Here is a 25858-nt window from a genome sequence, read left to right as displayed (position 1 = left end):
GTATCATGCTGAGGGCATAACTCTTATTGCAAGGATATCATGATGGTGTACACCACATTAGCTAATGCATCAGCATCTTAATTGGCCTCAAAATGCACATGCTAAAAAAATGACACATCTAGAAGTACAAATGCCAAAACTCTCCTCAAATATCATGGCTACATGCCAAGGGGGTGGCTATTCTATGTGTGGCCTTCTAATGACATTGAGGCAATAACCCTTGACAATTAGCATTTCTTTTATGAAGTTAACAATACCCTCGACAATTAGCATTCAACACAAATTTAAAAATAGTCATAAGATATTTTAAATATATCATGAGAGATGGCAAGGGTTACTGCCTCAATGTCATTAGAAGGCCACACATAGAATAGCCACCCCCTTGGCATGTAGCCATGATTGTAGCCTTGTCTGCAAAACACTACTATTATATAGAATAAACAAAAAACAAAAAAAAAAAAACAAGGATTCAAATAGAGCTATACTTTTAAAGAGAAACCCATTAAGAGCTGCCACCACATTAAAAGCCTACACGCACTCACCCAACCTACTGGCCCAAGGCATTGTCCATCATGTATTCTTACCTGCTCAACCCAACCTTAACTTACACAACCACTTATGGCTCCTAGATGTGGATAGAAAACAGACATGATTAAAGAGAGGGAGTATATGGCTCAACATCTATGAGAATTTATCTGCACATTGCTACCTATACATGATGTTCGGAATCATACATAGCATATATGTGAGGGTATGTGCATAAAGATATATATGTATGCTTATATCAATATTTTACTTAGGCATATCTATTGCATTTCACTTGAAAATTAACATTTATTAAAATTTTGGATGGTAGAGAAGACAGCATCCATTGAGGGATGCCAAGATGGTATCATGCTGAGGGCATAACTCTTATTGGAAGGATATCATGATGGTGTACACCACATTAGCTAATGCATCAGCATCTTAATTGGCCTCAAAATGCACATGCTAAAAAAATGACACATCTAGAAGTACAAATGCCAAAACTCTCCTCAAATATCATGGCTACATGCCAAGGGGGTGGCTATTCTATGTGTGGCCTTCTAATGACATTGAGGCAATAACCCTTGACAATTAGCATTTCTTTTATCAAGTTAAAAAAACCCTCAACAATTAGCATTAAACACAAATTTAAAAATAGTCATAAGATATTTTAAATATATCATGAGAGATGGCAAGGGTTATTGCCTCAATGTCATTAGAAGGCCACACATAGAATTGCCACCCCCTTGGCATGTAGCCATGATTGTAGCATTGTCTGCAAAACACTACTATTATATAGAATAAACAAAAAACAAGGATTCAAATAGAGCTATACTTTTAAAGAGAAACCCATTAAGAGCTGCCACCACATTAAAAGCCTACACGCACTCACCCAACCTACTGGCCCAAGGCATTGTCCATCAGGTATTCTTACCTGCTCAACCCAACCTTAACTTACACAACCACCTATGGCTCCTAGATGTGGATAGAAAACAGACATGATTAAAGAGAGGGAGTATATGGCTCAACATCTATGAGAATTTATCTGCACATTGCTACCTATACATGATATTCGGAATCATACATAGCATATATGTGAGGGTATGTGCATAAAGATATATAAGTATGCTTATATCAATATTTTACTTAGGCATATCTATTGCATTTCACTTGAAATTAACATTTATTAAAATTTTGGATGGTAGAGAAGACAGCATCCATTGAGGGATGCCAAGATGGTATCCTGCTGAGGGCATAACTCTTATTGCAAGGATATCATGATGGTGTACACCACATTAGCTAATGCATCAGCATCTTAATTGGCCTCAAAATGCACATGCTAAAAAAATGACACATCTAGAAGTACAAATGCCAAAACTCTCCTCAAATATCATGGCTACATGCCAAGGGGGTGGCTATTCTATGTGTGGCCTTCTAATGACATTGAGGCAATAACCCTTGACAATTAGCATTTCCTTTATGAAGTTAACAATACCCTCGACAATTAGCATGAAACACAAATTTAAAAATAGTCATAAGATATTTTAAATATATCATGAGAGATGGCAAGGGTTATTGCCTCAATGTCATTAGAAGGCCACACATAGAATAGCCACCCCCTTGGCATGTAGCCATGATTGTAGCCTTGTCTGCAAAACACTACTATTATATAGAATAAACAAAAAACAAAAAAAAAAAACAAAGATTCAAATAGAGCTATACTTTTAAAGAGAAACCCATTAAGAGCTGCCACCACATTAAAAGCCTACACGCACTCACCCAACCTACTGGCCCAAGGCATTGTCCATTAGGTATTCTTACCTGCTCAACCCAACCTTAACTTACACAACCACCTATGGCTCCTAGATGTGGATAGAAAACAGGCATGATTAAAGAGAGGGAGTATATGGATCGAAATCTATGAGAATTTATCTGCACATTGCTACCTATACATGATATTCGGAATCATATATAGCATATATGTGAGGGTATGTGCATAAAGATATATATTTATGCTTATATCAATATTTTACTTAGGCATATCTATTGCATTTCACTTGAAAGTTAACATTTATTAAAATTTTGGATGGTAGAGAAAACAGCATCCATTGAGGGATGCCAAGATGGTATCATGCTGAGGGCATAACTCTTATTGCAAGGATATCATGATGGTGTACACCACATTAGCTAATGCATCAGCATCTTAATTAGCCTCAAAATGCACATGCTAAAAAAATGACACATCTAGAAGTACCAATGCCAAAACTCTCCTCAAATATCATGGCTACATGCCAAGGGGGTGGCTATTCTATGTGTGGCCTTCTAATGACATTGAGGCAATAACCCTTGACAATTAGCATTTCTTTTATGAAGTTAACAATACCCTCGACAATTAACATTAAACACAAATTTAAAAATAGTCATAAGATATTTTAAATATATCATGAGAGATGGCAAGGGTTATTGCCTCAATGTCATTAGAAGGCCACACATAGAATAGCCACCCCCTTGGCATGTAGCCATGATTGTAGCCTTGTCTGCAAAACACTACTATTATATAGAATAAACAAAAAACAAGGATTCAAATAGAGCTATACTTTTAAAGAGAAACCCATTAAGAGCTGCCACCACTTTAAAAGCCTACACGCACTCACCCAACCTACTGGCCCAAGGCATTGTCCATCAGGTATTCTTACCTGCTCAACCCAACCTTAACTTACACAACCACCTATGGCTCCTAGATGTGGATAGAAAACAGACATGATTAAAGAGAGGGAGTAAATGGCTCAACATCTATGAGAATTTATCTGCACATTGCTACCTATACATGATGTTCGGAATCATACATAGCATATATGTGAGGGTATGTGCATAAAGATATATATGTATGCTTATATCAATATTTTACTTAGGCATATCTATTGCATTTCACTTGAAAATTAACATTTATTAAAATTTTGGATGGTAGAGAAAACAGCATCCATTGAGGGATGCCAAGATGGTATCATGCTGAGGGCATAACTCTTATTGCAAGGATATCATGATGGTGTACACCACATTAGCTAATGCATCAGCATCTTAATTGGCCTCAATATGCACATGCTAAAAAAATGACACATCTAGAAGTACAAATTCCAAAACACTCCTCAAATATCATGGCTACATGCCAAGGGGGTGGCTATTCTATGTGTGGCCTTCTAATGACATTGAGGCAATAACCCTTGACAATTAGCATTTCTTTTATGAAGTTAACAATACCCTCGACAATTAGCATCAAACAAAAATTTGAAAAAAGTCATAAGATATTTTAAATATATCATGAGAGATGGCAAGGGTTATTCCCTCAATGTCATTAGAAGGCCACACATAGAATTGCCACCCCCTTTGCATGTAGCCATGATTGTAGCCTTGTCTGCAAAACACTACTATTATATAGAATAAACAAAAAACAAGGATTCAAATAGAGCTATACTTTTAAAGAGAAACCCATTAAGAGCTGCCACCACATTAAAAGCCTACACGCACTCACCCAACCTACTGGCCCAAGGCATTGTCCATCAGGTATTCTTACCTGCTCAACCCAACCTTAACTTACACAACCACCTATGGCTCCTAGATGTGGATAGAAAACAGACATGATTAAAGAGAGGGAGTATATGGCTCAACATCTATGAGAATTTATCTGCACATTGCTACCTATACATGATATTCGGAATCATACATAGCATATATGTGAGGGTATGTGCATAAAGATATATATGTATGCTTATATCAATATTTTACTTAGGCATATCTATTGCATTTCACTTGAAAATTAACATTTATTAAAATTTTGGATGGTAGAGAAAACAGCATCCATTGAGGGATGCCAAGATGGTATCATGCTGAGGGCATAACTCTTATTGCAAGGATATCATGATGGTGTACACCACATTAGCTAATGCATCAGCATCTTAATTGGCCTCAAAATGCACATGCTAAAAAAATGACACATCTAGAAGTACAAATGCCAAAACTCTCCTCAAATATCATGGCTACATGCCAAGGGGGTGGCTATTCTATGTGTGGCCTTCTAATGACATTGAGGCAATAACCCTTGACAATTAGCATTTCTTTTATGAAGTTAACAATACCCTCGACAATTAGCATCAAACAAAAATTTGAAAAAAGTCATAAGATATTTTAAATATATCATGAGAGATGGCAAGGGTTATTGCCTCAATGTCATTAGAAGGCCACACATAGAATAGCCACTCCCTTGGCATGTAGCCATGATTGTAGCCTTGTCTGCAAAACACAACTATTATATAGAATAAACAAAAAACAAAAAAAAAAACAAGGATTCAAATAGAGCTATACTTTTAAAGAGAAACCCATTAAGAGCTGCCACCACATTAAAAGCCTACACGCACTCACCCAACCTACTGGCCCAAGGCATTGTCCATCAGGTATTCTTACCTGCTCAACCCAACCTTAACTTACACAACCACCTATGGCTCCGAGATGTGGATAGAAAATAGACATGATTAAAGAGAGGGAGTATATGGCTCAACATCTATGAGAATTTATCTGCACATTGCTACCTATACATGATATTCGGAATCATACATAGCATATATGTGAGGGTATGTGCATAAAGATATATATGTATGCTTATATGAATATTTTACTTAGGCATATCTATTGCATTTCCCTTGAAAATTAACATTTATTAAAATTTTGGATGGTAGAGAAGACAGCATCCATTGAGGGATGCCAAGATGGTATCCTGCTGAGGGCATAACTCTTATTGCAAGGATATCATGATGGTGTACACCACATTAGCTAATGCATCAGCATCTTAATTGGCCTCAAAATGCACATGCTAAAAAAATGACATATCTAGAAGTACAAATGCCAAAACTCTCCTCAAATATCATGGCTACATGCCAAGGGGGTGGCTATTCTATGTGTGGCCTTCTAATGACATTGAGGCAATAACCCTTGACAATTAGCATTTCTTTTATGAAGTTAACAATACCCTCGACAATTAGCATTAAACACAAATTTAAAAATAGTCATAAGATATTTTAAATATATAATGAGAGATGGCAAGGGTTATTACCTCAATGTCATTAGAAGGCCACACATAGAATAGCCACCCCCTTGGCATGTAGCCATAATTGTAGCCTTGTCTACAAAACACTACTATTATATAGAATAAACAAAAAACAAAAAAAAAAACAAGGATTCAAATAGAGCTATACTTTTAAAGAGAAACCCATTAAGAGCTGCCACCACATTAAAAGCCTACACGCACTCACCCAACCTACTGGCCCACGGCATTGTCCATCAGGTATTCTTACCTGCTCAACCCAACCTTAACTTACACAACCACCTATGGCTCCTAGATGTGGATAGAAAACAGACATAATTAAAGAGAGGGAGTATATGGCTCAACATCTATGAGAATTTATATGCACATTGCTACCTATACATGATATTCGGAATCATACATAGCATATATGTGAGGGTATGTGCATAAAGATATATATGTATGCTTATATCAATATTTTACTTAGGCATATCTATTGCATTTCACTTGAAAATTAACAATTATTAAAATTTTGGATGGTAGAGAAAACAGCATCCATTGAGGGATGCCAAGATGGTATCATGCTGAGGGCATAACTCTTATTGCATGGATATCATGATGGTGTACACCACATTAGCTAATGCATCAGCATCTTAATTGGCCTCAAAATGCACATGCTAAAAAAATGACACATCTAGAAGTACAAATGCCAAAACTCTCCTCAAATATCATGGCTACATGCCAAGGGGGTGGCTATTCTATGTGTGGCCTTCTAATGACATTGAGGCAATAACCCTTGACAATTAGCATTTCTTTTATGAAGTTAACAATACCCTCGACAATTAGCATCAAACACAAATTTAAAAATAGTCATAAGATATTTTAAATATATCATGAGAGATGGCAAAGGTTATTGCCTCAATGTCATTAGAAGGCCACACATAGAATAGCCACCCCCTTGGCATGTAGCCATGATTGTAGCCTTGTCTGCAAAACACAACTATTATATAGAATAAACAAAAAACAAAAAAGAAAACAAGGATTCAATTAGAGCTATACTTTTAAAGAGAAACCCATTAAGAGCTGCCACCACATTAAAAGCCTACATGCACTCACCCAACCTACTGACCCAAGGCATTGTCCATCAGGTATTCTTACCTGCTCAACCCAACCTTAACTTACACAACCACCTATGGCTCCTAGATGTGGATAGAAAACAGACATGATTAAAGAGAGGGAGTATCTGGCTCAACATCTATGAGAATTTATCTGCACATTGCTACCTATACATGATATTCGGAATCATACATAGCATATATGTGAGGGTATGTGCATAAAGATATATATGTATGCTTATATCAATATTTTACTTAGGCATATCAATTGCATTTCACTTGAAAATTAACATTTATTAAAATTTTGGATGGTAGAGAAGACAGCATCCATTGAGGGATGCCAAGATGGTATCATGCTGAGGGCATAACTCTTATTGCAAGGATATCATGATGGTGTACACCACATTAGCTAACGCATCAGCATCTTAATTGGCCTCAAAATGCACATGCTAAAAAAATGACACATCTAGAAGTACAAATGCCAAAACTCTCCTCAAATATCATGGCCACATGCCAAGGGGGTGGCTATTCTATGTGTGGCCTTCTAATGACATTGAGGCAATAACCCTTGACAATTAGCATTTCTTTTATGAAGTTAACAATACCCTCGACAATTAGCATCAAACACAAATTTAAAAATAGTCATAAGATATTTTAAATATATCGTGAGAGATGGCAAGGGTTATTACCTCCATGTCATTAGAAGGCCACACATAGAATAGCCACCCCCTTGGCATGTAGCCATGATTGTAGCCTTGTCTGCGAAACACTACTATTATATAGAATAAACAAAAAACAAAAAAAAAAACAAGGATTTAAATAGAGCTATACTTTTAAAGAGAAACCCATTAAGAGCTGCCACCACATTAAAAGCCTACACGCACTCACCCAACCTACTGACCCAAGGCATTGTCCATCAGGTATTCTTACCTGCTCAACCCAACCTTAACTTACACAACCACCTATGGCTCCTAGATGTGGATAGAAAACAGACATGATTAAAGAGAGGGAGTATATGGCTCAACATCTATGAGAATTTATCTGCACATTGCTACCTATACATGATATTCGGAATCATAAATAGCATATATGTGAGGGTATGTGCATGAAGATATATATGTATGCTTATATCAATATTTTACTTAGGCATATCTATTGCATTTCACTTGAAAATTAACATTTATTAAAATTTGGGATGGTAGAGAAGACAGCATCCATTGAGGGATGCCAAGATGGTATCATGCTGAGGGCATAACTCTTATTGCAAGGATATCATGATGGTGTACACAACATTAGCTAATGCATCAGCATCTTAATTGGCCTCAAAATGCACATGCTAAAAAAATGACACATCTAGAAGTACAAATGCCAAAACTCTCCTCAAATATCATGGCCACATGCCAAGGGGGTGGCTATTCTATGTGTGGCCTTCTAATGACATTGAGGCAATAACCCTTGACAATTAGCATTTCTTTTATGAAGTTAACAATACCCTCGACAATTAGCATGAAACACAAATTTAAAAATAGTCATAAGATATTTTAAATATATCATGAGAGATGGCAAGGGTTATTGCCTCCATGTCATTAGAAGGCCACACATAGAATAGCCACCCCCTTGGCATGTAGCCATGATTGTAGCCTTGTCTGCAAAACACTACTATTATATAGAATAAACAAAAAACAAAAAACAAAAAAAAAAACAAGGATTCAAATAGAGCTATACTTTTAAAGAGAAACCCATTAAGAGCTGCCACAACATTAAAAGCCTACACGCACTCACCCAACCTACTGGCCCAAGGCATTGTCCATCAGGTATTCTTACCTGCTCAACCCAACCTTAACTTACACAACCACCTATGGCTCCTAGATGTGGATAGAAAACAGACATGATTAAAGAGAGGGAGTATATGGCTCAACATCTATGAGAATTTATCTGCACATTGCTACCTATACATGATATTCGGAATCATACATAGCATATATGTGAGGGTATGTGCATAAAGATATATATGTATACTTGTATCAATATTTTACTTAGGCATATCTATTGCATTTCACTTGAAAATTAACATTTATTAAAATTTTGGATGGTAGAGAAAACAGCATCCATTGAGGGATGCCAAGATGGTATCATGCTGAGGGCATAACTCTTATTGCAAGGATATCATGATGGTGTACACCACATTAGCTAATGCATCAGCATCTTAATTGGCCTCAAAATGCACATGCTAAAAAAATGACACATCTAGAAGTACAAATGCCAAAACTCTCCTCAAATATCATGGTTACATGCCAAGGGGGTGGCTATTCTATGTGTGGCCTTCTAATGACATTGAGGCAATAACCCTTGACAATTAGCATTTCTTTTATGAAGTTAACAATACCCTCGACAATTAGCATTAAACACAAATTTAAAAATAGTCATAAGATATTTTAAATATATCATGAGAGATGGCAAGGCATCAATTCAGAGGAATAACCCTATAAAGATGGACTCCCGACCCATTCCCCTCTTAGCAGTTGCAACATGCACCAAATTTTCTTATCTAAAAATATAGCAGAATAAAGTACGAACCTATCCTAAATGTTCCCATTTGATAGCTAGGAAAGATATTGAGCTTTGCCGTCGTCAAACTGCATGGGGTCGAGCTCTTGCACTACAAAAACTGGATTTATATAGAGAAGGTGGTATTCTTTTGAAATCACTTCAGGATTGTGGCACTTAATATTCACTACCATCACAAAAGCATGCAACCATGTAGCTTGGGGTTCTTGAAAGACAATATGAAGCACATGGGCATTGAAGAGAAATGGCGAAGTTGGACATGGGGTACACCGATACTCAATATTGATAAACAGATCACCAAAGGGTTCAAGCTCTTCATTTAGGGGGCCAAGAAAAGGGGGCCCTCTCAAACTTGGTCCTTACTATTGTTGCAAAAACTTAGTTGCATCCCCAAGGGAGTCTATGAGGCCGGACTCTGCTCCTCGAGGTTCCATGATGTCTCATCTGCAACATGCAGAGCATACACTTATTCTGTGTATGCTGAGGGTATCAGAAATGGTTGTTCATGAGGCGATTTGAAGTGTTATCCAGCCCGAAAAAGTTTCCCAAATTTGAAACTTCTGGGAATTCTGGTCCTGCAGGATGAACTGGTGAAGTTGGCAAAAAGGGAGAGGTACGACATTGAAGCACTTCCAAACAAATACCTGGGGCTTTCCTTTTGTGCAATGTAAGCCACCAAAGTCATTGTGGGATGATATGCTACAGAGAATATGTAAAAAACTCAACTCATGGAAGAGTAGGTTCCTACCTCTTGGAGGAAGAATCACTCAAATATAATCAATACTATCTAACCTTCCAATTTACAGTCACCAACAAGATTGATGAGGAAGTTGTTGTAGAATAGGTCATCAAAAGCAAAGGGCTCACTCGGCCAAATGGGAAAGAGTGTGCAAACGATAGTTGTTAGAAACACCTAAGAACCCGAATTTTTTTAGGAATTGGAATAGATCCAAGTTTTTTACATCTATGGAATCAAGTTTCTGACATATGTGGAACAAAGATATCTTGTTGTTTCAAATCATGATTCTAACATATTTGGAATCAAGTTTCTGAAGTATATGGATCAAAGATCCATGCCAGTTTGAGATCGAGATTTACAATAATAGGGACTATGGAATGCGTTTGACAAACGCTACCAGGAATCGAGATTTCATTTTTATGGAGAAGGAAGTCACAAGCATATCTTGAGCCTTATCAACTTTAGAACATATATTGGATGTCTTTTATTAAAAAGTTTCCCAAATTTTAAAGTGATTGTGTTGACTATTGAACTCACAGTCACTAGATACAAAAGACAAGTATTTCTAAATTGTGATTTTGACTTCATTATTATAAAGACAAAATAGGATTATGTCTACACCATGGTTTTTCTTTTAATTGTATGGATTGTATTTACCAGTTATATTTTAAATTTAAAGTAAAGGTTGTCCAAGGTGGCATAAGTAAAATAATGAAACCCTGCAACTACTAGAAGCAGTGCTTGAAAGTCGCCAAGTTGAACTGGACTCGCTCGATTCGACACAGGAATCGGCACCCCCGTGCCGGTACCAGCAAAACACGAAGAACCGCCAGTGTCTAGAGAGAACCAAGTGGTTCGTAGCGATAACTCGTCGAATTGCTACAGTGTCTCGGCAATTTCAACTGTTAGGGGGCAAGTTTGAAATTTTAAAAAAATTTAAGCGCATACTTGATGCCACGAGTCAGGCGCTCACGGGTCACTGCCCTGCTGCGCAACCAGCTACGCAACCAAAGCACATGGTATTGCACCGCCAGAAGGATTTATATGATATAAACACAGGTTAAATCTTCGATGTGGGATAATTCCCACATGCACGAAAAATGGTTATAAGGTTTATACGGTCATTAAATGCACACTACTATTACCTAGTGCAGTTGGTTATGACTCTCAACATCTCCTTCGACGTCACGGGCTCGAGCCCCTTGGGCGCCATCCTTTTTTGTCCTCTAGAACAAAATAAAGTAAAATAAAATAAACTCAAAGGAAAAAAAAAAAACAGATAAAAGGTTTTTCAAAACAAAAAAAACATCTTCTTTTGTCCTCTACAAGAAACAAAATAACGTTAAAGGAAAAACATAATAAAAAATAAAATAAAGTACGATAAAATAAAGTAAAATAAAATAAACTCCTTTTTTGAAAAAAAAACTTTGTCCTTTAGAAACAAAATAAAGTAAAATAAAATAAAGTAAAAGGAAAAAAATAAAAAATAAAAGGTTTTCAAAAAAAATCCCCTTTTTTGTCCTCAACAAGAAACAAAATAAAGTAAAAGGAAAAAATAAAAAATAAAAGGTTTTTCAAAAATAAAAATGTATAAAAAAAGAAAATAAAATAAAAGGAAAAAATAAAAAATAAAAGGTTTTTAAAAAAAAATGTACTACAATTTTATTTTTATTTTTTTTTGTCAAAAAAAAAAAATGCAATACAACAAGAATTAAAAGGTAATATAATCTTGTCAAAAAATAAAATAAAAAATGTAGCACAAAACAATGTAGCATAACATATTTTTATTTTTTTGGATTTGTTATTATTTGTACAATAAAATAATTATAAAATATAAACCAACAATTTCAATTTCAATATATAATATTATAGTTAATTTGGTTGTAATAATTTGGGGTTTTTTTGGCAGATTAGAGTTTTCTGCCAATTCGAGATTTTAGTGGCCATTTTTTCATCGATTTAATTCACTATTTATTTTAATCCATGTATTATTATATACCTTTTTAATGATAATTTTATGATTTTCTTTTTGTATGGTGTAAATTTAATGGTTAACATAAGTTCATATAAGGAAATAACATCTCAATATTCGAAAATTGATGAAAAAAAATGAAAGTTAATAATGCAGTACCCCCAATTTTTAGTGGATTCCTAAAAAACAATATTTATAATGAAATTAAATAATTTTTTTGGATTTTTTTAAAGCTTAATCTGACCGATTCGGACGATTCCCGATCCGGAACGCCAATTCACCGATCCGGATGGGTTTTTGGAGTGCCCAATCTGGCGCACCGATCCTTTTTTTAAACCACTAACTAGAAGCATTCGAAGGAAGATTTCTACTCCAATTTCCTTTAAGAAGTGCACAACCATCATAGACATTGGACATTATGTACTTTAAATTGGTGTATCAATTGACGTGGAATCAAAGACTTAATCCTCGCCAAAATCCAGATTCGATATATTTGGGAACGTCTACCCACAATTAATGGGTTCAAGTTTCTAAAGATGTGTTGGATCGAGATTCTGAAATTAAGGAATCGAGTTTCCTTGGTTCCGAAAAATAGTTTCTAAAGATGTGTTGAATCGAGTTTGCTTAGTTCCGAAAAACGGTTTTTAAAGATGTGTTGAATCGAGATTCCGAAATTAAAGAATCGAGTTTCCTTGGTTCCGAAAAACAGTTTTCGTGGAGATTCCTTAACAAAAATGCGGAATCGGGTTTCGAAACCAGAAGTGCGAGATCGGTTGATAGATTTCAATAACTATGGTGCAAACCCAAACAAGCCGAAGGCCTAAGCAACAAAAGATAAAAGAGGCCAACCACCCTCATTGGAAAATGGTGATGGAGGTTCTCCAAACCATCAAAGCATCTACAGAAGAAGGTTATACCATCAGCCTCTACGGAAGAAGGTTATAAGTCACAAGTATGGTGGAGATAAATGGTTGGATTCTGAAGCTAGGAAGGAAGTTCCATAGGCTATTTGGAGCATGGAAAAGAATCGATAAGGTGAGTTGCCGTTTCATGGCTCATAAGATTAATGGTGGGAAATGCAAAGAGGACCAGGTTTTGGAAGGACATTGCTGGCCACTCAAGCTCTAATAGCAGTTATTCCCTGCATCATCTGCACTAGCACAAAACCAAATGCTTTGGCGCATGAAATGGCACAAAGAGCAGAGCAAGTGATGGTTTGCGACCAAAAGGTAAGAAGAAGCCATAAAGTTGAAGAGAACACAGCCTTCTATAGACTGATGGAGGAGCTCGAAAACTTCTACATTCCAAGAGAGGAGAACAAGATAATTGGATCCCTGTGAGTAAAGGAACCGCCTCTGTAGAGTTCTTTCAAAGAGTTTTCAACAGCCACCTATATGGTACATACAACTTTTTTGGGGGTTTAGACAAATCCAGTAACTCAGAAAATTCAAGTTCTTGGGTGGTTGGCCAGCATCAATAAGGTGCTAACAGTGGATTATTTGGAAAATAGTGGAATAACACTGTCCAACTGGTGTATCATTTGTAAGAAAGGTAAAGGGAACGTCAACAATCTAATCATTAATGGTAAAACTACCACAAAATTTGGGGATTTGTCTTGAGAACATTTTGGCTTTGAATGGGTGATGCCATAGTTCGAGGGGTACTTATTTAGCCAATGAGCATTCTTGGTGCCCCAAGGCTGGAGTTTTTCCACGAAGATGAGTATACTGGTTGTACAGTGGGCAATTTGATTTGTTAGAAACAGTCACATCTTAAAGTCCAAAAACCATGGCATAAGGTGACTGAAGGATAAAAGTAAGGGAAAATGTCTTCATAGAACCTAATTTCCTAGTATACCCATACATGTAGATTGTATCTTGCGGCATCAATTGAACCACATTTTATTCTACATTTCTATCCCAAACAAATTTCAAAATGGCACAGGCCTTCTTTCTCTCTCACTTTCCTTTTTTTCCCTCTCCCTCTGTGAGTTTCTAATTCCTTAATTCTCATCCTCTCACTGAGGTCTAATTCCTTAATTCTCAACCTCTCATTGGGGTGGGGTCATTTGGTCATCACAACTCCTCTGCTCCCTAGAAGCAAGCCAATCCTTAGACTCAAGCGACAGCTCCTGGTTGAGAAACGGGTTCTGTTCTACTCCAAGATTAATACCATGAAGATTCAAAGCCTCCATAAAAGGACTCTCCTCAAATTTGTGGATGCTCATAAAAATCTCCAGCAGAGCCGACCATTCATTATGTATGAGGTTCGGACCAGAGATAACCCTAGACCTTATGCACACGATGGAACTGGTCTCACGTCAATCTGACACGTAAGCGTCGTGATTTGGCCACTTGAGCAAGGCGTGTCGCTGCTGATTTTCCTGTAACTTTCTTCATAGATCAGCAACTTCTTTCTAGCTTTTCTCCCCGCTCGGGCGTCGTCACGAGGTGTGCCACATATCAAAACCCTCATCTGAGTTAGGACGAGGTTGAACCCAGTCTAAAGCTAAGGCCGAATACCGGAGGGCCTTCCAAGAAAAGCCTACCTCGTTCCTATTCTAAGGACAAAGCTTTGATTGCATGTTACAACAAGGATACGCAAATGTGAAAAATCAAGAAAATATGCAAACAATTAACTACCGGAACGACCCAATAATGGTGGCCCTCCACCCTTACTCTCATTCTTAATCTCGCTTTCTCACTCTAGGATTTCAACCAAAGAAAAGTGGCCAACCACCAAAGTTCTGATCCTCGCAAACAGAGGAGCATCAAAAACTTAGGATGGACAAAAAAAAGAAGAGTGGCCTTTCCCGTCTCTCACTTTCTCTCCTTTTTCATTGTCTAAGGGGGTTCAATGATTGAGAACCCGATTGGAAAAATTTTCAGGCAAATAAAACTACAGAGCCTAATTTAGGGCGAGAGAGAGGGGGGGGGGGAGGGGATGAGGGGAGAAAGTTAGGGCGAGGGTGTGTGAGAGAGAACCAGAGCCTTTTGGCTGCTGGATTTAGAGAGAGAGAGAAGGGGGGGGGGGGGGGGGGGAGGGGAGGGGAGGGGAGGGATTGAGGGGGAGAAAGTTAGGGTGAGGACGTGAGAGAGGGAGCCAAAGTCTTTTGCCTGCTAAATTTAGAGAGAGAGACACAGAGGGAAAAAGAGCGAAACTAGAGACAGAGTGTCGGAGAAGGAAAAGCAAAAAGCTGGAATGGAAACAATAGTGACATTTTGAAATTTATTTGGGATGGAAACATAGTGTAAAACGTGGTATATGGGTTTAGGGGGTTAGTAAAAAGATTTTTGGGAAAGTTGATGCCCCTAGATACATTTCAAATTTGTGGGTCTATTGGAAAATCAGATACAAAATTAGGGTCTACAAAGATATTTTCCCTAAAAGTAAAGCCTTGATTATCTCTTGGGCCCATACCAGTGTAAATTGGACTTGAAGCCAGTTCAAAACAGAATCCAGGGCCATTTGGTGTGGGAGGAACATTTCATGATCAGAGGGAAGATCCTAATGATCTATTTCAGTCCCACTTACAAGATGTGGTGCAAATGAAGCTGAAACATGGGCTCAATTGATTGGACTCAGAAATAGACAGCCAAAATGGAAAATATACAGATAGAGAATGTCCTCCAGTGGGCAACTAGAAATGCCAGCCCCTAACAGGTATAATTGCATTAACCAAGCAAATCCACTTTTAACCATTTGAGCAGGGACACAAATGAGTTTGCTGACCAACTAGCAAAGGATAGGGTATCAAAGGCTTCACTTGAATTCATAATTTTGTAGAAAATAATAGGTGACTTTTATAATATGGCCCAAACTGTCTCAGAAACAAAATAAAGAACCTCTTTGGACTGCTGATACCACAGAAAGGGCATGTAAGTCTAGATTTGGTTCAAATAAGGGTGTACAATCTCTACATGCAACTGATTTCATGGCAACAAGCCATTTATTACATATATACATCTTATAAAAATGAGAAAATATGTCTCAACAACACAATGGAATGCATGAAAATCTGAAACCAAACAAGCAAATGAGAATAAAATCAGACATTTCCCACATTTCTGGGTGTTTAAGCATGCTAAAGAGATTTAACTGGTGCAGGTGACAGCCCACAAAAACATCAACACCATAACATGAATTGCTTGTATTGCTAATGAATAAGAATAATCTTGATCAAACATATATATATATATATATATATATATATATATATATATATATATATATATATATATATATATATATATATATATATATATATATATATATATATATATATATATATATAGCTATAATCTAAAGTTTGCAACTCTTCAAATTACAAAGGTTAATGAAAGAATGAGTTGTGACGGTAAATTTATGGATTAGGTGTCCAAGTGTTTTGATGGCTGCTATCTCAAAAAATGGTGTATGGAACCCCCTAAACAAGCGCTCAATTAGCAAAAAAGAACGAAAAAATAACTAAACAACTTCTCCAAATAACCTTCCCATTATAATATGCAGAAATTTTGTGAAATAAGCTATAAAGCATAGAATTGTCATGATGGTAGATACCATGCCCTGATTTTTACCATATTTGCAGCATCATTTGATATTGTAGAGATGAAAAACTAAGGCAGTTATACTAGCAAAGTAGCAACAGGAGATTAATTTTTCTTTCCATCCCTCCTGCATCTACGCACAAGAATATGATTTTCAAAAGCCAATGGATTTCAACATGAAGTTGTACCTTAGTGAGCGGTGAACTTAATTTCTGAATGACATCAATTATGTGATCGGACTTCACAGCCTAAAAAGAAGAAAAGGCACAAAAGCAATTTAGTGAATAACCTATAACCTAAAACCTAAACAATTCAAATCTTTTGAGCCTATGCCCAATCTACCTAAAAATCTGCAATTCACCAAATACAATACAAAAAAGACAATACCCATGTCTGTTTCTTAACTCGATTAGAGACCGATGGATCCAATCCAGGGAATCTAGCATAATGCACATCAAATTAAAGTGCTATTCCATCCAGAAAATGCAACCAGATCAAAGGCACGCACTAAATCACCCTCTATCTTTCAATTATAATACGAGCATGAAATAAACATCCCACTAAGGAATTGAACTTACCAGCGGAGAATTTCTATCTTCACCAATATAACCTGAAGATGATTAAAAGAATAATCAGAGGTTGCTCATCAGCCACTCATAAATCACAGAAGTTAAATGACCGTATGCTTGAACATTTCACCTGTGAGAAAAACCAAAATCTAATGCAACAGAGATCCAGATGAGTACACTCCTTTTTGGGTGGGCTCTCATTGTTGAGCTCGTCATCTTCGCTTGAAGTACCCTTCACCATTTTCTTGATTGCAAAAGAGGAAGAAGAAAAAGATTAATGGATTTCTGATCAATGACGAATGAAGCCTTATGGTTCAAACTGGAGGAAGAAATTTGACAAGATGCATGTTGGCTGGCTCTGTGATCAAGAAATGCAGAGAGAGATGGATCGGTTTCTGATCAAGATACAGAGAGAGAGAGGAGTAGATCAGTAGATTGTTAATGGGGACGTCTACTTAGAGAGAGAGTAACCTCTGAGTGAGAGAGAGAAAGGAGTTGCAGCCAGGCCTTTTGTGTTTCGCTTGAGCAAGTCAAAGCAAAGGGAGAGAGCCGTTGCCTCAGAGGGAGAGAGCCGTTGCCTTTGAGAGAGAAAGAGCCGTTGCCTTTGAGAGAGAAAGAGCCGTTGCCTTTGAGAGAGAAAGAGCCGTTGCCTTTAAGAGAGTTGCCTTAGAGAGAGAAAGAGAGTTGCCTTAGAGAGAGAAAGAGACGTTGCCATATAGAGAGAGCCGTTGACATATAAAGAGAACCGTTGCTTCAGAGAGCGAGAGAGCCGTTGCCGTACTTCGGTGGTGTTCTCCAAGTGGAAAATTGCATAAAACCCTAAAAAATAGATGGCATTTTACCCACGTTAAATTTTTTTAGCATATTTTTTTTAAAAATTAAATTTTAAAATAAAATTTTTTTTTCACAATTTTTATTTTAATAATTTATTCATAATTTTTTCGATTTTCTCCTTTTTGGGATTTTAGACCAACTATTTATTAAACTCGGCTCGGCTTTTTTGCGCTAAAATGTCTCGGCTTGGCTCAGCTAACGTCGGCTCGACTTGGCTAACATCGGCTCGACTGGCTAATATCGGCTCGTTGCGGCTAACATCGGCTCGGCTCGGCTCAGGTCAATGAAACTCAACGTTAGATTTAGCTATTATGCAAATATCATAGTTGCTAAGTCTCCGTTCAAAACATGATTTTTTTTAAATCCGTTAAGAATCCTGAGTTTTTTAAAAGATCTTCAAAAAATTGCTTTTTTAATAGTATTGATATAAATTCATATTTTATCTTTTCTAAAAAATACTTACTCCTTATAACTTTATTATTTATTTATTTAATATTATTCAAAATAGGTTTAAAGAAAAATAAAGTTACAATAGGAGTAAATTTAAAATCTTGATTTAACAAAAAATACCATTAAAAGTTCTTTATCTCTATTTAGTTTTTCTCTCTAAGATTTGTTTTCTGGTTTCTGGATTTTTCAAACATTTGTTCCAAGAATCTTTGGGTCGAAAGGGAGATATTGGAAAAAAAGCAATTTATTCGTTGCCTCAGGATGTCGTCACACGTTAACTTACCTCGTAAGCAAAATGGTTCAATCGTCTTTGTTTCTCTTATTTTTCTCTCATCTTTGTATTAATTTACTTTGAATTTGTTCTGCATTTCTTCTGAATTCAACTGTCACAACTTGATTTCTTAGTTTTAAGAGAGGCATGAATTGTCATAACATTCCCAACTTCATGTCCCTTTCAATTTTCTTTTCACCAATGATTTGACCCACTTTAGAGAGAGAGATGTTGTTATAAGAGGCTATTGGTAATACTTACTATTTTTTCTCCTTTATCTTCTTCTTCTGATATTGTGCTAAATTGAAACAGAAAATGAGAATGAGAAGAGTTCTTCATATGATTCCTCATATTGGTAATACTCTATGATTTTCATGTGTGTTTGGTTTTGGATGTTTTGGTATTTTTTTAGGATATGTATTGTTGAAGTTATGCTTTCAAGGCTTCTCTGGTGTTTAATTTTCTTTTCCTTTTTTTTTTTTGGTATATGTATTTTTTTAATGAAAATGCCATCTTATGGAGATTCTAGAGTTCTTATAGGGTTTAGCGAATTGAATTGTGTTTCTAGGCCTTATTTTGTGGTTTCTAGTGGAATTTTCTTCTTTCTCTCCCCCGCCCCCACCCCAAGTGGAACGCTTAGCTGTCAGAGACGATTTCGGATCTCAAATGCTTAAATTTTTAATTGATTATCTTGTTCATTTATGCTTTTAAGTGCTTATGATTAGCATTTTTTTTGTTTTGCAGGGAGGGACGCTATATCCTACAGAAGTCAGACTCAAGCCTATGGGAAATCAAAAGAGTTGAAAAGAGGAAGAAGAATCTCAAGACTTGCTACGATTTGAAACTCAAGATCTTGATGACCAAGGTGGATGCAAAAACTTTATATGCGTTTTTTTTTGCTTTCATTCCTTTATTAAAAATTTGGTTTTGGAAGATGAGTTCCTTTTGCTTGTAGTTGCCCTTTTTTTATCTAAGCTATCCTTTCGTTGCTCTCTCTCTCTCTCTCTCATCACCAGTAAGATGCCCCTAATTGCCCTTTCTCTTTCTAATCTATCCTTTGTTTGCTCTCACACTCTCTCTCTCTGAATCTTGTATTTTGTATGCTCTCAGCCTTATTTACCGGGATCGTAATAGTCTCTTTCTCTCTCTCAGGATACCCAATAGGCCATAACTTGTTTTGTTTATTCTCGTATCTTTTACGCTCTGTTTCAGTCTTGCATGCCCATATACAAAATGGATACATATATTTACAAATGTCAAAGCATGGTGTTGCTCCATTCAGAGTGAGATGGAAAGGTATGGGATTCTACTAACCTTTGTTAATCTATTTGTTGAAGCGATTTATTGGTGGTGATGAATCTTTTAGATCTTTTTTTTTTTGAGAGAGAGAGCAAGCGCTCACCTTCAATCTCCACCTCGATCTCTCTATTGAGTGTACGACGCAACATAGTTCCTCGAAGGTAGCCCACATTTATGTCTAGCTAGCCTTCCTAAACCAGAATTGTGACACTTTTTCCATTCAGAGATATGTTGCTGCTTCTCTTGTTCCCACTACACAATATGCATGCCAAACCTGTCCCCACCAGTGCCTATCTTTCGGGATTCCTTCGATTCCGCCCTGCTGCGCGTTTATACATGGAATATGTACTAAAAAGCATTCAAAATGACAAGTAGTCGCTCCAAACATAGAAAATTGAAACAAAACAATGAGCATTAGCAAGAGAAATAATGTTGCTCGTTAGCAGCCGCAATGTCAGGATACTAAAGGCTAGCAAGTCTATTGCACAGTAGGATAGATCGATTTTGGCATTACCAAAGAGCATTGCATTTGGCCTAAAGCCTATTGAAAAAAAATTTCCATTTTTTTTTTTTTATGATAATGTTAACTAATTTTTTTTCATGGTTCAATCACAAAAAAGTACAAGCATTTTCTTTTGGAGTCCGCATAGCGTGGCTGAACATGGGCCATGTATACCCAATCTGATGGGCATCCCATAATTGTATATAAAATTCACAAACCACTTTGACAAACTTCAGTTGCGAACCAGTAGTTTTATATAGCCAATCTTGGTCCATACCCAAGTCATAAAAAAATTGATTCCTCACTTCAATCATACCTAGCCAGGGGTCATGAAATTGTAGTAAAGAATTGAGGATATTGTTAATTGATGGAGCTTATTATAGTGTCTTTATTGTGTTGTGGCAACCCTAAATTAGTGAGTTTTGTTATCATGGAATGAAACAACATGTTGAAGCCCTTGATAACGATCCACTTCTTGTATTTCCAGAGGGATTTTGTGAATAATGTGTACATAGGTATGTTTAAGATGGTATGTAACTATGTGCATTTGATTTCATTTTAGGTGTACATTAAGAAATAATCAACATCATATGACTCTATTTGTGGACATGAATTTTGTTTTGGTCATTTATAACCTGGTTGTTAGATTTAATCATAAACTGATGAGCAATTGGTAAGATGCATAATAGCTTTTATTTTAGTTGGAATTCTTATTTCCTCTTCCCAATTCTATCTTGATAACTATTGAATTTTTCATTTGGCCCATGGGATCATTGGATCTGGAGTCATTTCATTTTGATTTGTCATATGCATGATGATATTGTGCACCTCATGAGTTTGGCAATATTTAATCTGCTTATAGAACAAGTGAGTAGCTGAATGGATTAGATGAATCAAAGATGCAGTTTTTAGACATGTTTTGGTGTGTGGCTCTACCACTACATCCGATTAATCTGTTGACGCTTCTGACCCGATTAATCTGTTACTGCTTCTGACACACCAGTAGACAATCTGGTGAGGCTCACCAAGTATGTCATTTTTTGGTGACAAACATGGAAGCATTTACCTATTCACATCTGGCAATCTTTTTTATGTTAGTTTTTCTTATTTTTCTGTTACCTTAATTATGTATAGACACTTTGGTAAAAGAATAATATTTATAATTTTAAAATTCATGTTTTATTCTTTTAAGATGTTTAAGATATTAAGAACTTTTTGTGGTAATAGTACTAAACTGGAGAGTAATTTTTTGTATTTACCACCAATGATTGAGAGGAAGATAGATTTCTAACCCCCCTCGAGTGGGATCATGAGTTCCCTGGCAGCCACTCTCTGGTGCTTCCCAAGCCCGCCTCAAATCATAGACCTATCCTGCTAGATACCCAGTCCCTTCCTCGAGGGCTTAAGCCTTTTCGCTTTGAGCTGTCTTGGCTCTAAGAGCCCGGCTTCCCCGCTCCTACCTGTAACCATTGGGAGTTCTTCTCCCCCCTTGTGAATGGGTGGGCCAATTTTATCTTGTAGAAAAAGCTTCAAATGCTCGAAGTTTTCCTGAAATCATGGAGCTCACAGCTCCTTGGAAACTTATGATACAAAAAAGTCTCCCTTTTGAGGTCTATTCAACATTGCGACTTCATTGAAGAACTTTGACATCTCTCCCCTTCTGAGCTGGATTCTCGATCCATCCACAAACATGATTACCAATGCTTCCTAAAGAAAGAAGAAATTTATTGGGCTCAGCGGGCCAAAGTCAAATGGCTCAAGCTTGACAACCAAAATACAATTTACTTCCACAAGATAGCCAACTATTGAAGAAGGGAGAACTCTATTACCCACTTCAAGTTGGGGGATTGGATTGTTGACTATCCCAATTTCATTGAGGCAGCTGTTGTTGAATATTTTTCCAAGCTTTTCTCTTCCCCTTCTGGTCCTAGGCCAGTAATGGCGGACCTCTCCTTCTGTTCTATTTCTCCCTTATCTGCAGCCTCTTTGGAAAGCCCTTTTTAAGAGGACAAAGTACTCGAGGCCATTAAAGATCTCAATGGAGACCGGGTCCCCAACCCTGACAGCTTCCCCATAGCCCTCTTCGAAGTCTTTTGGGATACCCTTAGGACTGATATCATGGCTTTCTTTTCTGAATTTCACTCTGGGGCCACTATCCATAGGGCGATGAATGTCACTTTCATTGCCAAGATCCGCAAGAAAGAGGGAGCAGAAGAACATAAAGACTTCAGACCCATTAGTCTGATTAATGCTTCCTACAAAATTCTCTTGAGGGCCTGGCTTCTCGCCTTACACGTGTCCTTGGTCAAGTGATCTTATCATCTCAAGGGACCTTTGTGAAGGAACACCAGATTCTCGATGGGGCTTTAATAGCACACGAATGCATACATTCTCGCTGTAGTGCAAAAATCCCAGGCTTGGTAATAAAAAATCTTATGATCATGTGGACTGGGAAATTCTTGATGAGACTTTGTCCAAAATGCCATGTAGTGGAGATGGATCCAAGGGTGTATTTCAAAACCCTAATTTTCGGACCTTATTAATGGCACATCTAGAGGTTACTTTCATGCTTCGAGAGGGCTCTGCCAAGGGGACCCCCTTTCACCTTTACTATTTACCATAGTGGCTGAGGTGTTCAGTGCCTCACAATCTATATTAATTATATTATATATTATATAATAATTATGTTATTTCATAGTATTATATAATTTAGGTAATATAATATAATGAAAAGATATATATTAATATATTATTACTTATTAAATAATATATAATTATTATTTATAAACTAATATATAATAAATAATATTATTATTTATAAAATAATATATAATAAGTAACAATACTATTTATAAAATAATATATAAATTCCTTCTTCTCTTGAGGGGAAAGAGCACTTGTCTTTCAATGAAGTACCGTATTTGATGATAAGAAACAGATTATTCAATTACCGATGGTTAGGATAAAGGGAGTAGCATTGAGAGCAAGAATGGTTTTGGCTTTAATAAATTTTTTTTTTTTCAGATGAATTGTTTTATGCGGGCCAGAGGTATAAAGCATCAATCTATCTTAAAGAGGGAGGCAAATAGGTGGTTCATTTAAAAACAATTGAAACTAACGATCTAAATGTTTTTTTAATAGAATTATTATTTTTAATTTTTAAAATTTATTTATTTTTTCATATTCATGATCCCCATGTTTTCAAAAATAAATTTATTGAAGCATCCGCATTTCTACATTTGCGAGCTTAACTACATGCTAATCGCATCTATTTTTATATATTTAAATATTTTTGTATTTATTTTAATTTTTATCTAGTCCTCTATTGCCTTTTTGGCTCATCTTGGCTAACTCCGACTCGGCTATGGCTATGAAGAAAGAGGGAATAAACAGTCTAGTTGAGAGAGAAAATAAAAAAGAAAGAGATGACACATAAGTAAAGAATTGAGATATAGAAACCCTAATTAACTTTTAAAAATTTAAAGATTGTCTATTTCTGATTTTTTGACAACAATTTGTAGCCGAAATGAAAAAAAAAGATCATTTAATTTGGGAATAAAAAATGAACTCCAAAATTTGCCTGATGTTCTAAAATTTCACTGAAATTCCACTATATCGCTATTTCAAAATTTCAATGAATTTCGTAAATTTCAAATTTCCACAAATTTTCTTGTGGAAACGTAAATTTATGTTTATGGTTTTTTTTTTTTTCGTATTTTGACTATTTTATTTTTTTATTACCTCGGCTCGGCTTATATAGGCTTGGTTCGGCTTATGTAGGCTTAGTTCGGCTTGGCTTAGCTTACTTCGGCTCAGCTCGGCTCAGCTTGGCTTAGACAATATCGGCTCGGCTCAGATAGTAGGCTTTTATCGGTTAATTTTGGCTAAAAGCAGTGAAAATTTAATTCAAACAAGCCGCGCCAATATAAACTGCGCTAAGCCGACACAAGCTAAGCCGAGCTATTTTAAGCCGAGCTGAGCCAAGTATAGCTGAGCCGAGCCGAGTGTAGCCGAGTCGAACCGAGCCGAGCCGCGCCGGTGTAGCTGAGCCGAGCCAAGTGTAGCCGAGCGGAGCTTTAACTGTATGAGCCAAAGGAATAAAAATAGGCAAATTTCACATGCCCGACATCTTTTCTCTCTTCTTCCCCACTCACAATCTCTCTCCATCCCCCAAAATCTCTCCATCTTCCTTCTCTTTCAATTTTCTGGACTCTTCCCCCTCTTATACTATGGCAAAGTCCAACTACCCAGACTAACTTTCATTCACCCTATATAGATCCACACATTTTGCAAACCATCTTTCTCTCTCTTACCACAAACCATTTGTTTCTCAACAATCACCCCTCATGGAGGACTGAAGACCCTTTTTGCTGAAAGGCTGCTACATAGGGCATTAAAACTTACTTCGCAAGTTGCTCTAGTGGGAGAAAAGAGGAGCTCTTTTTTGGTTATGGATGTGAAACCTGGCAAGGCCATGTCTGCTTCCTTGGAACTCCTCAATGAAGCATACGATGAATGTAGCAAGGTTTGAGCAGAGTATGCCATGAATTCTTTTTTTTTTGTGAACGATAGAGTATGCCAAGACTTTTCACCTAGGTATTTGCTTTCTCTCTCTCGAATTGCTCTCTCTCCTATTGGAGGGAGGCTTGGGGGTGAAGGAAGTTGGAATGGGTACTCTCTCCTCTCTCTATCCAAATATTTCAGTGGGTACTGTAAATGGGACAGGCTTTTTTAATGTTTCCCTCTTTCTAAATTAACATTTCTCTCTAAACTAAATTCTGTAGCATTATTTATACTCTCCATAAAGGAAAAAAGATTTATTGGCTACTTCTCTATTTTCGAACCTGTAATTAGCTACAGTACTCCTCTCTTCCTCTCTCTACTTCTCTTTCTCTCTCTTCTGTTTACAGTAATGTGACAAGTTTAAGATAGAGGTGGACAGTAATGTGACAAAATTTTAAGATAGAGGTGGACATTCAAACATGCTCAGAAATATGCATATTCAGAATAATTTATAGTTCATATATATGGAAAACTGGTAATGGCTATACGCATATTTCTAAAATATGAATATCCAGATTTTGTTTTGTCAAACAAAGCCTTAAAGTGCTAAACGAAAAGAAAAGAATCTTGTTTCCCTTTTTTCTGCACCATTTTTATTTAAATGAGAGATAACAGATAGAGAAGCTCATTGCGATGGAAATGCTATGGGATATGTTACAGGGAGTGCAAACTCTATGGAAATGATAAGCCGGTAAGAATGTTGGCCATAGCCCTCCAAAAATATTTTTTGTGGGTAAGTCAGTGGGGGAGACTTAACCCTCCAATTCTATTGTTGGACATGCACTTTCAGAGATATTATTACCAGTCGCTTTGCATTTGGTATTATATCT

General features: G+C 36.7%; 1 protein-coding gene across 11 annotated transcripts in view; it reads left to right on the top strand.

Moving 5' to 3' along the window:
- Window positions 1-24570: 24570 nt before the first annotated feature.
- Window positions 24571-25858, top strand: part of LOC18448777 (uncharacterized) — a 72427-nt gene continuing 71139 nt past the window's right edge. For 4 of the 11 annotated variants that reach the window (XM_088869496.1, XM_088869497.1, XM_088869502.1 and 1 more), the window contains exon 1: window positions 24571-25001. The gene's annotated coding sequence lies outside the window, so the exon portion shown is untranslated. Of the gene's footprint in view, window positions 25002-25688; window positions 25720-25743; window positions 25762-25858 lie in introns of those variants that run through there. The other 7 variants (XM_088869494.1, XM_088869495.1, XM_088869500.1 and 4 more) reach the window with 3 other exon arrangements.

This window comes from Amborella trichopoda, chromosome 6 (genome assembly GCF_054954075.1).
Source record: "Amborella trichopoda isolate Santa Cruz 75 chromosome 6, AtrichopodaSantaCruz75HAP2 v2.0, whole genome shotgun sequence".
NCBI classification, from domain to species: Eukaryota; Viridiplantae; Streptophyta; class Magnoliopsida; order Amborellales; family Amborellaceae; genus Amborella; species Amborella trichopoda.
Note: the sequence above shows the minus strand (reverse complement) of the source record. Positions and strands in the feature narration are given on the sequence as shown.